Consider the following 6,063-nt stretch of genomic DNA (forward strand, 5'->3'; position numbering starts at 1 on the left):
CGTCTATATCTAAGTGTTGCTTCTGTTAGGTCTTAGAACACAGTATTGTATTGAATACAGATCATGACACTCACCTTATATTTATTAATGTCCACTCAGGTTTTGGATGTCTTGGAACCACATATAAATGCCTCTATCTGCTTCCCTACCCAGGAGTCGCAGTGGCATGCTGTCAGGGTAGCTTTCTATGAGCTTGCTGGCATGCCCAATGTGCTGGGGACCATAGATTGCACACACGTTGAGCTGAGACCACCTAGGGGCCGACAATATATATATACTAATCGACATATGGACAAATCCACTAATGTCCAGGTGGTTTGTGATGCAAATCTCAACATTACGAGTGTGGTTGCAGGTTACCCTGGCGGCTGCCATGACTCCTTCATCCTCAGTCAGTCATCTCTGTTTGATAAATTTGGGGACGGACAAATGCCTGATGGCTGGCTGCTGGGTATGTTCCAAGTGTGTTGTGTGTATGTGTGGTAACTTCAAACTCCATTGTTTTTTGGGGTAATTACTCATCATACACATGTACTAATGTTGCCTATATCTGTTTCTCAGGTGATGGGGGTTATGGCTGCTACTCTTGGCTACTTACTCCATTGTCCCAACCTGATTCTCCTGCTGAACACAGTTACAATCATGCACATAAGTCTACGCGGAACGTGATAGAAAGATGTTTTGGTGTGCTGAAATCTCGGTTTCGGTGTCTGGATAAATCTGCTGGGCTTTTGTTGTATAGTCCCTCCAAGGTGACTAGGATTGTGTTCTGCTGCTGTTTTCTCCATAATCTGTGTTTGAAACAACATCTGCCACATGATGATGGAGAAAACAGTCAGCAAGCAGAGGATTTAGAAACATCTGGTGACAGTGTGAGTACAGATGTAGGGAGGCAGGTAAGGCAAGAAGTGATTCAGCGGTATTTTACCCGTAAGTATTTTTTAAATTCAAATCACCTTGACTAACCACTTTGATTAAATGTATTGTAGGTGTGAATGTGTGTTTTGTTCGTTAGTGTTTGTTCTTTATACTGGTCTGTACATTTTTAAAAAACAAATTCCAAAAAACATTGTCACTCATTACCCCATTAAAACAAACACACATAGTGTGTTTTACAATGATTGACACGGACACAGGAATTTTTGAAAATACAATATTATCAATTTTATTGTGTCTCACAAATTTCATGTATTATTCATTTTGTTTTCTTTTGTGTGCTGGGTGCAGAGGTTTGAGCAGGGTCGCTGGGCCGTGTTCTGTTTGATCGTCGAACAGGGGAGGTAACTGGGGTCTGACTAGGGGTAGTCGTGCCTGAGCTGGAGCTGGCTTGTTGTGCTGCCATCAGAGTTATGCTTTGGCTCAAATTATGAATACTGGCATTCAGCTGATTATTTGTGGCAGTGTTGCTGGCCACAATCCGAGACAAAGTTTCATTCACTACCTGATTGTGCTGAATAACTTGAATTAAGGCTTGTTGCTGCCGCTGTTGCTCATCAATGATGCGCGTCAAATTTGAAAGCATTTGCGTGTTGTCCGCCCTGATTTGCTCCATTGATGTCGCAATTCTGCCTACCTGGACAATCAGTCTTCCCGAGTTCCGACTAATGCACGGAAGATGATGGGGCAGACTGGCAAGGTGTTGTGTGTGTGTGTGTGTGTTCAGGTAGGCAGTGTTTTGGGCCTGTTGTGTTGCCCAACTGGACCAAAAGTCTGCGGACATTTGTTGCTGGGGTGGAGTAGGGATCAATTGTGGCCTTACTGAGGCTTGGGGCATATCCTGCTGCTGGGTTGGCTGGGTAGGATCAACGGGCGTAAGGTGCAGTGTAAATGTTGGCTGTTGGTCAGGTGCCTGCTGGTCGTCCTCGGCCATGATGTTTGGGTCTGTATGGGGTGACCAACAGGCACTGTTTAGTTATAATTAAATATCTTTGCTTGTCCTAAACATGCCCTACTTAATAATACTCATGCCAATTTTATTATAAAGGTGTGTTTTAAAAAACTAGGAATCTTTCCTTTACAAACACATATGTGCCTTCACAGGCGTGCGCAGAGACTGACTGGCGGGTTCCGCACCGAACTTCCCCCCCTCCACAGCATTATAGTGTTCTCTCACCTCCCCTGTCCTGGATATAGACTGCTCACCTGGACGGACCAGAGGAGCAGATCAGGTAAGCAGTCTACATCCAGGACAGGGGTGGTGTGAGAAGACTATAATTCTGTGGAGGGGGTGGGGGGTTAAGTCCGGTGTGAAATCCGCTATTCATTTTCTGTGCACGCCTGTGGGATCAATTTCCTAAGATGGGTGTTGATTTTAAAATGGGATGTTGGCCATAGCAACCAATAAGACTTTATTTTTCATTTATTTTGCACATTCAAGAAGAGAATACCTGGAATCAGAATGGTTGCTACGGGAAAACATGTCAGCTCAAATAGAACTCACATCTTAGTAAATGTACTGTGTCTCACTTTTTTATTTAAAATAAAAAATGTTTTTACTCACCAGACAGCTGAGGTGATCGTGGCTCATCACTTTGGGGACTAGCCAAAATTGCCTGTGGTGGCTGGGCCAGCACTGCGGAGATGCGCCGCCTGGGTGGTGAAGATGGAGCCGCAGAATCAGACTCCACACGACGCGTCTTACTGGGCCTCCTAGGTAAACTCACAGAGCCCTGTGATGGCCGCCTTAAAGGAGGGCGGCTTGCAGAAGATGAGCCTATGTGAAAATGTAAACATTAATATTTTGTGCTTCTATGTGTTTGCAGAATATGTGACTACAGTGAATTCTTACCTGCATTCCCACCATCTCCATCAGTTGGCTGTGGCCTGTCTGTGGCGCTTCGCTGGCGTACTGGTGAAAAATTGGCAACAACATTATTAACATACGTAGAATATTCATTGTTATATGAAGCTCATTATTGTGATGTAAACATCTTGATCCTAATGTTAAGTAAACTATTTTATGTTTAAGCAATTCTGGATTACTTAATTGGGTGTGTATTCGGAAATTAAGATGGTGTTGCAATAATTAAGCCATAAATATAGATTAATTCAGCACAAGATATTGCAGTGAATTTGTAAGCCATAATTGACACAAACAAATTTTGTGAGTAAAAAAACACACCACAAACATCATTAACCAAAAAATAAACAATATTTAAAAAATGCTATTCTCAAAAACAGTTAGGGACAAGCAAGATCTCAGATTATGTAATAGAACTACACATACCAGCATGCACTGCAACAGATTTAACATTCACTAATAACAAAACTCAGCCAATGCATGATTGGACTTGTAGTTTTGAAACACATTTACAGCTACAGGTTGCACAGGCCTGCACCAACACAATGTTTAAATAATTTAAAAAACATTAAAAATTAACAACATTAACTTTTACAAAAATGCAATATACAACACATAATTTAAACAAACTCACCATCCATCCGTGGGCGGTCCGAATCCCGGACATGAGTCGCAGACACCACTTCGCCAGGAATAAGGGTCCGCACAGGCTCCTCCCAATCACGATAAGTCGCCCTGAAGGGGTGTCCACCCCCGGTTTGGCGGACTGATTTGGCCTCCTTGGCCATCTTGGCCTTGACACGGCGCTTTATATCATAAAATCTTTTACGGCACGTGTCCTCAGTCCGCCTCACCACACCCTCACTATTAACTGCCGCTATAACTTTAGCCCACAGGACCGACTACCTACGTGAGGACACCTTGGCAGCATCCTGCCCAAACAATTGGCGATGATGCCTCATCAGCTCCCGCACCAAAGCCATGTTTTCTGCATAGCTGAACTTAACATTGCGCCCAGTCTTGGTAGTGGTGCGTGGCTGCGGAGCCACAGCACCTTCACTATCACTGGAAAACGCAAGAACAGGCACCCCCTCCTCCTCACTAACCTCCTCCACCTCACTCACCTCCTCCCTCTCACTAACCTCCTCCACCTCACTCACCTCCTCCCTCTTACTCACCTCCTCCACCTCACTCACCTCCTCCACCTCACTCACCTCCTCCACCTCACTCACCTCCTCCCTCTCACTAACCTCCTCCACCACACTGACCTCTGACTGAGACATAACTACAAAAAACACAGAGAAAACAAAACAAATAACACACTCCTCCACTACCACTACACACCACACACCCAACACAGACACACTCACTCACTCACTCACTCACTCACTCACTCACTCACAAACAATGACAATAGACTTGGAAAAAAAAAACAAGGACAAAAAAGTAGACAAACTTTGAAAAAACTACACAACAAGTATAACAAGACTACTTACACACACAGTACAGCACTCAACAATCGCAAAACTCCGCTCCAAAACCACCAAAAACTCCACCAAACTCACCAACTCCTAATACACCTTCCTCTCTCCTCTCCACTAGCTAAACCCACGAGGTGCGGACGGTTTGGGGCGTTTTTATAGTAATGTGCACAGACACTCCTCCATCACGAATACAACCAATCACGGACGAGTGACAAAAACGAAACTTAGGAAAAAAACGCGGCCGTGCATGGACAAACACTGCCGTAACAGACATGTGACGCAGTCGTAAGAAAAAATTAATAACACGGCCGTAAAACCACAAAATCGGCCGCGTTATAAACTAAAAAAACACGAATGACATCGACATCGGACAACACTAAAAATACAAATACGACAGCTTAGTAAATTAGTCGTAATCAATTCAAAAAGTTGCATATTTACACTTTCGATGTCATCCGTGATTGAACTTTGACCTCAAACGGGAAAATACGAATCTTAGTAAATTTACCCCCTTGTCTCCTTTTTCTTATGTGAATCATTGACATTCTTTCTATCATTTTTTTCCATCAGCCATAGTCTCTGTAGCTATTAATGGCTAATTAAGTACTTTTTTCATCTTGTCTAAAGACCTATTACAGCGATTACTTCTAACCTAACTAGTTGTTTGATTCTGTGTTCATTATACACTGATATTATACACAATAATTCTCAATAGGATTTTCTTTAGTACCTATGCCAAATTCTTATATTAACAACACTCTTTTTTATGTCTTTTCTATTTTTCCAGACTCTCACCAACGATTCAGAGTCATCCGTCTCTGTCTAAACGTTGGCAGCAGATCCATCCGTTTCCTTTTTACTTCACTTTCCTGTTTTGTCTTTTTAATTTTTTCCGTGAACTCTCATCAGTGACTCCGTAGTGACAAAAATCACCATATATTACCCTACTATCATACCACACTGGAAACGCCCGAATCCATCCGATCTTCGAAGCTAATCAGTGTTGGGCTGAATCAGTACTCAGGTAGGAGACTCCTGAGGAAGATCCGGTGTAGTAGAGTATGATTATTATGTCCAGTGTTTAACACTGACAGCAGATTCACACCTTTCTAATTTTTCTTGCCGGTATTCTTACCACTTATCACCTCCTTTTTGACGACCCTTATTGTCTGATTCAATAGACGTCTTGTTTTATCGTTTAGGCTCAGGTGTGTGACGGATATTCTCTCATCATTATATTTTATAAAATTATATACCAGGATCAAACTGTGAACCTACTATATGCAATATAATTTACAATTAATTATCCAAGCATGGCAGACAGTAGTGATTTGTAAATTGTCACTAAACTTTATTGTTAAATTTTGGTATTATCATTAATTGTGTGATCTACAATTAACCAAACTACCGATATATTTTACTAGGAATTTAATAAAACTTAATTAATTTTATCTTCTTTCCATGATTCATTTATTTCCTTCTGATACAAAGAGTGCACCCACAAAAGAGTCTTTTCTTTCTCCTTCTGGGCGGGATGTATTAACATACATCGCCGCCCCTCGCCGGTTACCGCAGCGATGTTGATCGCATATGTACTAACATATGCGATCAACATCGCGATGCGGTGACGGAGGCCCCCCGCGATACCTGTTAGGTGGTCTGCGGGGGGTCTCCGTCACCTCCCCGGGGTCCCCACACTGGCTAGATGCCGGGAAGCAGCAGCAGGCTGCCCCCGGCACCTCCTCCTCCCCTCTGCAGCCGGAAGGACGTCCGGCTGCG

At 43.0% G+C, this 6,063-nt stretch overlaps 1 pseudogene; it reads left to right on the forward strand.

Moving 5' to 3' along the window:
* Positions 1 to 5,226: 5,226 nt before the first annotated feature.
* On the forward strand, positions 5,227 to 5,345 carry LOC134937384 (5S ribosomal RNA; annotated as a pseudogene).
* The last annotated feature ends 718 nt before the right edge of the window (positions 5,346 to 6,063 follow it).

This window comes from Pseudophryne corroboree, chromosome 6, assembly GCF_028390025.1.
Source record: "Pseudophryne corroboree isolate aPseCor3 chromosome 6, aPseCor3.hap2, whole genome shotgun sequence".
NCBI lineage: Eukaryota > Metazoa > Chordata > Amphibia > Anura > Myobatrachidae > Pseudophryne > Pseudophryne corroboree.